This window comes from Psammomys obesus, unplaced genomic scaffold (assembly GCF_907164565.1).
Source record: "Psammomys obesus unplaced genomic scaffold, mPsaObe1.curated_primary_1811, whole genome shotgun sequence".
NCBI lineage: Eukaryota > Metazoa > Chordata > Mammalia > Rodentia > Muridae > Psammomys > Psammomys obesus.
The window spans coordinates 688,077-700,670 of NW_026591597.1; the positions used below are offsets into that span (position 1 = coordinate 688,077).

Below are 12,594 nucleotides of genomic sequence, written 5' to 3' on the forward strand. Positions count from 1 at the left end.
CGATGAAAGCTGGGATTTTCATCCTGGAGGTCAGACTTCAGTACTTACGTTCTGTGCTAGTAAATTAATGCTTGCTCCTGTGCAAATGCTGGGTATGGCAGGCATTTCTCTAACACTAGCTGAACCAATTGTTGATGTCTTAGGGCATGTCCCAATGAGGAGGAACCAGAAAGGGCATAGAAGTCCAGAAGGGGCAATACTGGTCTCTATATCATATTCCAACATCCAAGAAGCTATTAATTGGGGAGGGAAAAAAAAGACATTGCCATCCAGTGTGGCTTGTCCTTTACTTCAGAATATTATCTTGTATCCAATGTCCACCTTTGAAGAGGACAAAAGTGTTCTTTTGGGATCTGACAGGGGCTGTGTCTAGGATCCATGAGTGGGAAAGAGTCTTTCAAAGGACACTAAGTCAAGACAAAAGGTAGCAGAGGAGTGGGCACATGGGGTTCCTCTCCAGAAGTCTGATTAACCTTGAAGTCTGGGGTATGGGAGCAGTAACAGGAGTCACCTGGGTGAATTTGGAATTTTTGGAAAGCCTTGCCTTTCAGGGAGAATACACAGGAACAACGTTATACTTGTTAGGGAGTGTGGTGTTCTGCTTACATGCATACCACATTGGAGTATGCACACACAAAAAATCAGACTGAGACCTCAGTTTGGCCTTTGAGAGTATTATGACTTTGCTCATCCTAAACCTGGGTTCTTCTATGTGCCAAATGGAGATTGCAATTCCCCATACCTCACAAATTAAATAAAATAATGCAAGTAAGATGCCAGGGATACAATCAATGCTATAAAACATGGCAGGGAGGCGTGGGCTTTCATAGAGGAAGGGAGTCTGAAGTTCCCGTAAGAGTCAGGAAAAAGGTGAAGTAAAAGTGAGAGAACGGACAGAAGCAGACATAATTGTGACACACACACATGCATACATGTGCGTACACATGCACACTGATAAGGCTTTATGTCTCCGTGGTTTGCTCTGCTTTCATATTCATTGTGCTTCTGCAGAGCAAAAGGAGCCACGGACAGACAGCTGGGTAAATACAAACCTGGCAAGCACCTGAAGAGAAAGCCTCAGCTTTTAGGAACCAGGACACCCACAGATACAAAGGGGGGCAGGGGAAGGTAAGGAACGCAGAGGACCAGATGGAAAACACCAGCATCAGTGAAGTTGGCTTTAATCAGATGCATTTGTGCTAAGCCTCTGTTTCCTCAAATGCTAAATGGGGCTGTGTGCCTCATCAAACCGTGCTGGGGTTGAAAGGCATGGCAAATGCAAGATGGTTGCTGTAATTTCATTTTCGTCACTATGCTAAAATGCTCTGGTGAGTGAATGGGTTTATCTGGCTCGAATTTCCAGGTCAGTGTCCATCGCTGGGTTAGGTTAGGGCTGGAACTGAAAGGCATCCCTGCTTGCTCTCTCATGCAGCACCACTTCTAACCGGGAAGGTCACTCAACAGCTAAGGAAGTACAGGAGAAAACGTGGAGGAATTCTGCCTGCTGGTGTACTCACCAGCTTATTCTCAACTAGCTTTCTCATAAAGCTCAGGATTGCCCGCCTAGGAATGGTGCCGCCCACAGTGGGCTAGGCACTCATACACGAATTAAAAATAATGACGGAACCTCACAGGCATGTCCATGGGCCACTGTGATCTGGATAATCCATCAACTGAGACTCCCTCCTGAGGTGACTCTCAGTTGTGTCAGCGCGACAGTCAGTGCTAACTAGAACAATGTCCGATGCTGAGTGTTTGTGCAATGGTGAGCTGGTCAGTGAGGAGTACTGACTGAGGCAAGATACCTGGAAATGGATTCCGAAGACAGCAGAGAGAAAACAGAAGGGGGGTGAACAAAAGAGGCTTGTTCTACTTGATATTTTGGCTCTTGTGTTGTAATTAGCAGAAACAGATGGAGGACTCGCTGTCCCACAAATATCAGATACACTCCCTAATTAGTGGGCGTGGTAAGCGACCTCTGTTCCCCCAGACTTGGCCTGGCACAGTCTGCATCCCTCTGGCCTTCACCTTGTGCCAGCACATTCCCAATGCAAGACACCATGTTCTTGGTGAGAGATCCCAGGCCGCTGCAGAGGACTAAGCTGGAACATGCTGGCCCTTGGGTTTAGAGAGGGAACCCCAGTGGTGTTCTGAGTACATGACAGTTCATGTTGGAGATGCTGCTGAGTTTGGCCAAAGCTTTGTTTGCATCTAGGCACCATCTGTGATGAGTTCCTTTGGAGAGTAAGAGCTTGTTTATAGTTCTAGGACTCTAGACTTCTGGAAGTCATCCTGCCCTTTAGTCAGGACCAGAACTCATGAGCTGTGTTCTCTGGCATTACTCCTTTACCACTCCTGCCTCTAGAACCTTCTTTCTTGAGAACAGATCCCTCCTTCCATCTCTCCCTCCCTCTTTTCCTCCCTTCCTCCCTTTCTATTCAACATTACTAATTGGTTCAGATGAAGTCCTTTTGCCTAGTTCTGAACGGCACTCCCTCAGCTTCCACTGCTAACTGTGTGGCCTTCCCAGCTTCCTTGGTGCTTTGATACCTGGCCACCCCTTTCATTTTGGTGGGCTTATGGAGCTCAGCAACTTGGCCTCTGTCTTATGGTTATTTCAGCTTATGGTGGAATACGGGAGCTCCCAATTTTCCGGTGTGAGACTCGAGTGAACTGCTGCATTTTGGACGTCCTATTCCCCTAAGTGGAGGAGGAGACTGTGCCTAGGGGGTGCAGGCTGGCAAGGTCTGATGACCAGTAGGTCTCAGTTGGCCTAGTCCAAAGAATATGTTCTAGAAAGTTCTTCCTCACTGCATTTTTCTGGACTTCTCACAATCACCAAACTATAACGCCTTCTTCAGACACGTCATTTGTGAGGAAAATTAGATAGACGATCAACTGAAGCACTGAGAATCAGTGAATCCGGTGGTAATTTTTTTTGGTTTTTACCTGTGGCAGAATTAAGTGTCTAGGAATTTTCATATCTGTGATCACAGATTCACCAGATTCTGTTAGGAGGGACCCGAATGAGATTCAGTCACTTGGTATCCACGCAACTTTGTGTGTGTGCCTTTGTATGTGTGACTCTGTATGTGTGTCTCTGTGTGTGCGCATTCGGAATTGTGGAGTCCAGTGCTTATTTGCATCCAGCAAATTTGTAGGCAGGAAAAAGATTGTTAGTCACTAATTCTTACCTTATTTTCTTTTTTTTTAGGGCTCAATCTTACAAACAGCTGTGTGGTGAGTACATGACGATGACTCATTCATGAGTCTCGTTAGGAATCTTAAGTTCTCACACGTGCCTTGCCCTTTCACTGACTTTTGGCAGCGCTTGTCTCTTGCTCCATGAAGCCATCCTGTTCTCTTCTGGCCACCATTGCCTAATGGGGCTTGGCCTCAGACCCCAGTGTGGCCTTCCCACCTGTTCCCTGGTTTTCCTGCCCCATTTGCAGTTCTCATAAAGGTGGTGAGCAATTAGGCTGTTCAGTTGTGGCACATGGTAGCGTGAAATTATGGAATTTAGGATTTTAATGAGTTCAGGTGCTATACAAAAGAACTCCCCGCACTCCTATCCCTCACCCCTTGTCCATAAAATTATATGACTTTAGAATTAGGGCTTTATGCACCCTGGACTAAACCATTTTATTTAAAGGGGAAAAAAATTAGCTGGGGGAGGGAGGGGTCGTCGAGGCCAAGACAATTATATGCAGATTTGTACATAAATCAGGCTCTGCGGCAGCTGTGTGGCACATGTTGGCGACCCTGAGTTTGTTTCTGTGACTTGAAAGGTAAACACGAACCTGCTTCCACAGAGGAAAATCTGTTCACAGCGAGGAGCTGACCTGTTCTTTAAACAAGGCTCACGTGCGGCAGCCTGCTGTGCCCCTCTCTGTGTTGCAGTTTACTGGTGAAGCTTGCTTAAAGAAGAGAGGAGAGAGAGAGAAAGAGAGAGAGAGAGAGAGAGAGAACAGTGATTGTCTCAAGGTGGAAGGGAGTCTGCAACTGAGTAGGTCTAGGCGTTCACACTAACATTCTAGGACCCAATTAACTCAGTCATGGGAGCAGGTACTTTTTTCCCCAATACATTCCAGATAGGAAAAGAATTTTTTTTTTTTAACCCTAGAGGGAAATAGTGTAGCAATAGATGCAATTCATGATGAGAAAGTGGTCTTGAGGCTCATATGCTTTTAAATAGGTGTGGGTCTCTGGAGCTCCAGCCAAGCCTTGTGCTTGTCCTAGGTGTGGGCAAAGAGAAGGGCAAATGAAGTGGGAGTTGGGGGGGGGTGTCCATCTGTTTCAGAATCACTGAAAGGCTGATTGCCTTCGCTCTGGCCTGGTGCCAACAGCAGCTCATTGCGGGGTCCAGCTGTTTACGTGGTCCAGATGTCATTTGTTGGGAGGAATGTAGTGTAATCTATACCTTAGCTGGCCTTTCTGTGGGAACGAGAATCCTGGCTTGGCCCACTGCTGCTTGCTTTAAATATTAAATAAATGAAAACTCCGTGTGGGAACGTTGGGTGTGGCTGTGTTGGTAGTGTGAAAGTCGTTGACTTTATTAACCTGGACTCATGGCGACAGGAACTGTCATGGCTACCTCTCCCTTCACCTTACCTCCTCTCTTGTGTGCATACATGTATGTGTGGGTACATTCGTGTGTTTTTCCGTGTGGAGACCAGTGGATGACCTCAGGTGTTGTTCCTCAGGCAAGGTCCACTTTGTTGATTGAGGCAGGGTCTCTCTCTTTCTCTTTCTTGGGGCTTGCTAAGTAGTCTAGGCTGTCTGCCCCGTGAGCCCGAGGGGTCTGCCTGTCTCTGCATCTGCAGTCCTGGGATTACAAGGGTGTGCTGCTGTGCCCAGCTTTACCATTTTTTTCTAGCCTAGTCTCTGGGGATCAGACATGGAGTTTCACATGTGTGCAAGCACTTTACTGCCCAATCTATGCCCAGCCTCCTGGTTAACCGTTTCAAAGTGTACAGTCTAATGGCATTTAGAACATTCGTGCTGTTGTGCAACCATCACCACTGGCTCTGTCCACTCCTCCAGAACTGGATTACCATCTCAACCTAAAGCCACCCCCATTAAACTGTGCCTCACTTTATTCTGCCATCCGTGGGACCCTCCATTCTGCTTCCTGTCTCTACTGTATGGACGACTCTAAATTCCTTATATAAATGGAAACCAATGATTTGATTTGGGGCACCTTCTTTATTTTGTTTAGCTTAATGTCCCCACGGCTTGCCCATGTTATAGGATATGAAGGAGCACCCCTCCCCTTCCAAGGCTAAAGTCATATTCCATTTTATCGTATCCCGAGTATCATTTCTTTGTTCGGTCATCGAAGAATATTCAAATTTTGTACTGGATTACTAAGTCAGCAAAACTCATTTTTTTTCTGTACGATTGTTGTATTTGCATTTTTGTAAGTGCATTGCACACGAACCTGTTGCCCAAAGAAGCCAGAAGGGGGCTTCAAACCTCCTGTAACTGGACTGAGAGAAGGTTGGGAGCTACCATGTGGGTGTTGGGAACCCAACCCTGGTCCTCTGAAAGAACAGCAAATGTTTTTAACTACTGAGCCAATTTCCCCAGCCCAAGCTCCCTGCTTAGTACCTCTTAGTTTAAACTCACTATCAGTGGTTCTCAACCCATGGGTCATGACCCCTTTGGTGGTCACATACCAGATCTTCTACATGTCAGGTGTTTACGTTATGGTTCATGACCAGTTAGCAAGATTACAGTTATGAAGTAGCAAAGGAAACAACTTTATGGTTGGGAGCCATCACAACACGAGGAACTGTATTAAAGGGTCTCAGCGTTAGAAGGGTTGAGAACCACTACCTTAGAGGGTTCAGAAGCACCCAATGACATTACTAGCACGTTTCTCAGCCCCCTGGATCTTGACCCCTGGAACGTGCTCTCAGCACCAGGCATTTTCCTCAACTTGGCAAAATATCACTGATCTTAGAGGCGTGACTTTAGTCTCAGATGACTACTGTAGAGTCCGCCACCCTCATGAGTCTAAAAGAAAACACACACCCACAGCACATACACGCTCACATCCTCATACACAAATGATGGGACATGATTAATAAATGAATGGAGCTTTTTGTTATCTATTATTTAAGCATTCAATACTGGCTAGCCTGAGTGATACATGAGATATAGGTGAGTAATTTATTTATTAGAAAAAAAAATAATGATTTTTGTTCCCCACAGCATAACCTACTCTGACCCAAAACAGTAAGAGCTTTGTCAAATACAAATAGGATGGCTTGTAACCTGAGAATCTTCCAGGGCATTACAACTGACAACGTTTTTAACATAAGCACATCGAACAAATACTTTATAGATGTGTTCTGGGAATAATTTAGGGTACTTTATAACTACTTCTGAAAGCTATGGCGTGCTGTGGATCCTGATATAGTAATATAACCTACAGGGAGGGCACATGCACGACCCCTCATCCACATCAGCTTCGATAGCAAATGACTATTATGGAAATGTGCCTTGAACCAGAGCAGCAAGGGTTGACAATGACGCATCGTAGCCAAAAGTTTAAGATTGTGAATCACACTCATTGTAGAACTTCTGTTCTGAGTAAAGAAGCAAGTTTGTCCTCCTCAGGCTCCTGTACAGATTTCTAAAACTGTATGTACGGCGTGGATATACCTATCCCTGGGCAGGTTCTTCTCACGCCACTTCTAATATTCATGAAACTTTTCTACTGAGAAGATGTTTTTTTTGAAACCTGTTTTAAAGATACATTTTTTGAAAAGTGTGTGTGTGTGTGTGTGTGTGTGTGTGTGTGAGAGAGAGAGAGAGAGAGAGAGAGAGAGAGAGAGAGAGAGAGAGAATGTGTAACTGTATGTATCTTGAGTTTAGAGCCTCCCGACATGGGTGGTTTTCTTCAAGAGCAATACATGCTCTTAACCACTGAACTGTCTCCACAGCCCCACCTAAGCCTGTTTTATAACGAATTTGCTACTCACTTGGGAAAGTTTGATCATGCTCCTCCTGCTTCTGTTTGCTTGTATTTTTCAAGTGCTTTCTATCAGATCAATACCTCATTTGTCCTTATCTTCCTATTTGACATTTTCAAAATTTCTGCTGTAGTTTTGTCATTAGCCAATCTTGTTCTTGGTAAGCAATCTCCTCCTGCTTTGTTTATTTCTCCCTTCACATGACCTTTTTCTTTTTAACTTTTATTAATTACACGTTATTCACTTTGTATCCCCCATCAGCCCCTCCCTCCTCCCCTCTTGATCCCACCCTCCCTCCCCCTTCTTCACGAATGTCCCTCCCCAAGTCCACTGATAGGGAAGGTCCTCCTCTCCTTCCTTCTGATCTTAGTCTATCAGATCTCATCAGGAGTGGCTGCATTGTCATCTTCTGTGCCCTGGTAAGGCTGCTCCCCCCTCAGGGGGAGGTGATCAAAGAGCAGCCAGTGGCAAAATCGGTTAGCGTGAGGTACTTATACAGTTTGCTTGTTTTATAAGGGCATCACTGTCCAGTGACCTGGTGGTTAGGATCCTCCTTAAACTGTTCTCATTGTCATTCTTTAACAGGAACCCAGTGAGTTAGCCAGCCTGGCTATTTACTGTCTCTGTCATGTTTTACTGTTTTCTGCCTGTGATGCCAAAGCTTTTGATACCTCACTGCAGTGGTATGGTTTAAATGTCTTCATAATAAATATTTATATTTTAATGTACTTTGCCCATTATTGTTGGGCAGTATTAGGATTTTCAGCTTTTCATGTCTACAAACTATGCTAAAAGTGAGCTTTTATTGGCATTATTGCTTTGATACAAGTTCTAGTCATCTAGCTCGAGATGGCTTTGAACATGTGATTCTCCTCTCTCAGCCTCCACGTACCAGGGACATGGGTTTGTGTTACCATATCTGGCTTAGTGGAGCTTTTATTGTCAGGAAATGTTTTGCACATTTTTCATGAACTCAGGATAGATTCTGCACATGGGCATTCCTGTTCTCAGGTGTCTCAGGAACAAGGCCAAACTGCCTTTCAGAGAGTTGGTGTGTGGTATAGCACTGTGACTGGTAGTTATGTAGGTTGTTTTCAACTTGAAGAACAAGGTTGGGATAGAACATGAAGATTTATAGCAAGGACGTGAGCACCCTTCCTTATGCCACCAAGGTGCATGTCTTCAACATGTCCTGCCAGCCGCTCGCCTGCTAAAAGTCTGCTTTGATCTCTCAACCAGGCCTTTTATAATCAATCTATCCTCAGTCTATGGCTGAGCTTCTCTGGGCTGCAATATCCTCCATCCAGGTGCTTTTGGATTATCACGGGCCAAGCATCTTCCCTTGGCACACTCTTCCACTTGTATCTCTGTGGCTTTGTGCCTGGGGCGATGCTCCCTCATAGGTGGCTTTGCAGGTGAAGGTGCTTGCCATCAAGTTTGAGGAACTGAGTTCGATTTCTGGGATACACATAGTAAAAGGAGAGAACTTACTCCCCTGAGTTGTTCTCTGACCTTCATGTATACCCAAATAGATAAGTGAATTTGAAACAATAACAACAACAGCAAGTGAATGTAGCCATGAATCAACCCCAGGTAGAATGGTAATGACCAGCACATCTGTCAAAAAGTGAAAAGCCCAGTCTAAACTCTTACAACAAAGTCCAGATTGCTTATTGTCGCATAAAAAAAAAAAAAAAAAGACGCTCTTAACATCTTCCTGCTAAGGAGCAGGTCATGTACTTTCTTTGGATTCTCATCCTTCTACAATACACGCACCAGGAACTGAGTCCAGGACCTCCTACTGCCTCTGCCAATAAGCTACATCCTCCCCCCCCCCCCCCCCCGTTGGCATATCACTCTCAGGTAGGTTATCATTCCTCTGTAATATATGAGGAGACAAATTCAGAAAGATCAGGTAACTCATGGAAAAAGAGACAGACTTGGGATTCAAAGTGAGGCAATATGACAATGGCAACACACTTAGATATGTCCTTGCAAGGATAAAACGGTCCCGTTGGAGAGATGCTCGCAGAGATAACACCTGTTGTATGCTATACTGTCATGGTAAGTGCATAGGTTGTATGTGAAGCACAGAGTAGGGTGTGGATGCATCAGGCCCACGCATCCATAGAGAAGACTGTAGAAAGAAGGAAAGACATTCTGCTGAGGTATCAGTGATGTGGTCTCAAACATGTCAGTGTTGGCAAAACTGAATTGGAAGGCATTCCCCCCCCAAAAAATGCAAATGAGAGGGATTCCAGAATATCTTCTGGATTGAGAGCAGTGGCTGTCATCGAGGAAATGAGACAGCAGCTGGACCACAGTGGAGATGGTTGCAGTGTTAGGAAACACCGCAGCCTAGAAGGAAGAGAGCAGGTATCGGAGCCAGACAGTGGCTTGGCTATTTGTGGACTGACTATGGATTGCACAATTTATGAACCTGTAGAGATGACTCAGCAGTTAAGAACACTGCACACTTTCCCAAAGTACTTGGGTTCAATTCCCAGCACCTACATGATGACTGGTAACCATCTGTAACTCCAGTTTTAGGGGATCTGATTCCCTCTGCTGGTCTACACAGAGATTGAATGCAAATTGCACACAGACATAGATGCAGGCAAAACACTCATACACACAAAAGAAAAATAAAAGAAAAAAAACTTGAAATTACATAATTTTGGAGTCTATCAAAAGTGGAGCTGTGATGTATGCTGAGCCTTTTACAGTGCTCTAGCATTTAGATCGGTCCAGGAATGGACATGCAAATTGGCTACCGCAATAGCTTTCTTCCTAGAGATTTTCTTGGAAAACAGAGACAGAAATCTTCTTCTTTTACCTCCTCTGAAAATTCAGTGGTAAAAAAAAAATTTGATCCCAGAGTTGTGTTTGAAGTTGGAGGGAAACAAGCTTCTATTAGTGATGAGCAGGGATGGGGAGTGGGGATTGGGCAGGGAGGTTGGGAAGAAAGGATATTGGGAGGGAAGAGAGGGAGAAGGAAGTTACAGAGTCCTTAACAGTTTTTTTTTTAAATATGGTTTTCCTCAAGGCTTGTCCTTCAGCATTCTAAGCTGCCCTTGTTCCGCCCTCATTAATTCTCTTATAACTTGGCCTAGCTCAACGACTGGAATTGACAAAGAAAGCCACGGCATGGATATCTTTAGAGACAGTGCCCAGACGTTCTGCAAGGGCCTGCTTTTGCATCTGCCAGTGTTGGTTTAGCCATTCCGTAAACAGTGAGTGTGTGTTGTGTGCTGGGCATCGAGGTAGGCATTGATGAAGTAGCAGTCGGCTTGACAAACAAGATTTTTCTGCTTGCCAGGTTCTTTCAGTCTGGCAGGACAGATGGCAGAGTGTAGGAAGGGAATCACAGTGTGGGGGGAAGTAGTCCCAGGGTATCCCAGAGGAAATAATGGTTAAAGCAAAACCTGAAAAAAGAGGAGCAATCCAGAAGAGGAGGATATGGAAGCGTGTCCTGAACAGAGAACCAAAATCTAGAGGAGACAAAGGGAGAGCAGGGAGGGAGAAGAGAAGTGAGAGAGCAAACAAAGACAGAGTAAGGAGAAAAGGAGGGAGAAATAGAGATGCTTCAGAGAGAAAGGGGGAAAAAATAAGAACCTAGAGAGGCTGTGGCTTAGGCTTTGGGCGCATTCTGTATAACTTGAGCTCTCAGGGGCATCTCTGAGCTATGGTACCCACATACTCTCCTGAATGCCCCCCAGGCAACCTGCTTCCCTAATACCTGTCCCCTTACGTGACAACATGCCTGTCTGGGGCCATGTCCTTGGAGTCAAGGTGGGGATGGGTGTAAACAGATTAGAATAGGCATGCGTTTAGTTCGTAGCTTTCATTGTGCTGGTTGTGGGCCAACCACATTCAGGATCTGATTATCCCCTCCCAGAGGGTCCTGCGGTCAGATGCCAACTGCAAGGATCTGTTACCATGGGTGACATTTTCATCCAATGGGGAATCTAGGCTGCTCGTTTGCCGAGCAGCAGATGGAGCAGCTAATCGATACAGTCTGGGAGGTAGGCCCTGTCCCTGCCCCCAGTGGCTCCACTGCACAATGTGAGCCTGACCCAAGGGGCTTGTGGAACACACACCAGTGACAGGGCCTTTGATTGGAACCGACCTCGCTCACTAGGGGTCCTGGTCCCCCAAACAAAGGCCTGTTTTTTTCACCAAGGTGGCCTGTCTACTTCCAGGCTTTTCGCAGGCCCTGTGCATCAAGGCAACACTCCTGGGGACAGCTGCCATAGAAACCTCAGCGGGGTCTGTGTGATTGACACTGGGTCCTCCATTCCAGTAAAAATCAGCAGCATTATTATTATTTTTTTTAATCATGTGTATTCAAGTGATACACTGAGTGGGTCCGGGAAGCACACTGTTCTCAAGAACTTTAGGATACAATTAGGGACTTTCTGTTTGGTCATAATGTAGCCCCAAACCATCTATCCACCCATCCAAGTCATTTATTGAAACAACAGTATGCCAGGTATTATGTAACTGGCTGGGGATATGAAGAGGGCTAACACGGGGTTGGTAATTTAGTTCTGTTTGTGGAACACACGCCACTGACAGCGCCTTTGACAGGAACCAATCGAAGTAGCTGGGCCTGCTAAATTCTTTGGCATGGATTGGCAATGTTTCCATGTGTAGACTAGAAAATTAAGGTGTAATGTGAGTTCTCCATTATGATCTTTTTTTAAAAGAGTTTGTTGTTGTTGTTGTTATTGCATCTATTTATTTGTGGGTATGTAAGCGTGTGCTCACATGTATGTCGAGGCGAAGGAGCAGCTTGCGGAAGTCAGTCCTCTCCCTTCATGTAGGTCTCAGAGATTGAACTCAGGTCTTCAGGCTTAGCAGCAAGTACCCTTACCTGTTGAGCCATTCATTATCATCTTGATTAGACTTTGAATTTAGGGAAACTGCTGCTCTATACTTCAGTACTGGTGCCTCAGTTTATATATGTGTGTGTACATATATATATATATGTATATGTATATGCACACAAAATGTATTACTACATTCACTGAGTAGTGTGGGTTTTTATTGATCACCTAGAATAGGACAGTGTGAAAAATAATGCCTCTAATTCCTTCATTTCAGTGAGTGAGGTATCACAAAACCCATATCTGTGTGTGAGTGTGTGTTGTGGCTATAGGCCATCCATCAAGTTGAATCTCTACTTTCTCAATCTGCATATGTGTGTGTGGCTTCGTGTGGCTTCATGTGGCCGTCACACTTGGCTTTTAAAAGGTAGGTACTAGAAATTGAGCTCAAGCCCTCAGATTTGCAGGATAGCCACCTTAACAGCTAAGCTGCGACCCTAGCCCCTTGTAGGGTTTTATGATAGCCAAGTGGAAATCAAATAAAGCTGGAGGTTATGGACCCAGGAGGATGGTCCTGCAGACAGTCCACTCTCTTTGGCTCTGATTGTGGTATCGTGTGTGGTGGTGTGGGTGGTGGTGGTGGTCTTGGAGGTAGTGGGTGATGATTTGGGGTGGTATGGGTTGTGGATGGTTGTAGGCTGGTATCATAGGTGGTGATGTGGGTGGTGATGTGGGTGTGTGAATACTAGAGCCAGTTGGAAGGCTCTGGGTTCAGTTTCTAGCAT

General features: G+C 45.3%; 1 long non-coding RNA gene across 1 annotated transcript in view; it reads left to right on the top strand.

The window, feature by feature from the left end:
• Positions 1-12,594, top strand: part of LOC129679489 (uncharacterized) — a 245,529-nt gene that overhangs the window by 74,446 nt on the left and 158,489 nt on the right. Inside the window, exon 2 of the long non-coding RNA XR_008720554.1 lies at positions 3,215-3,240. This is a non-coding gene — a long non-coding RNA (uncharacterized LOC129679489). The remainder of the gene's footprint in view (positions 1-3,214; positions 3,241-12,594) is intronic.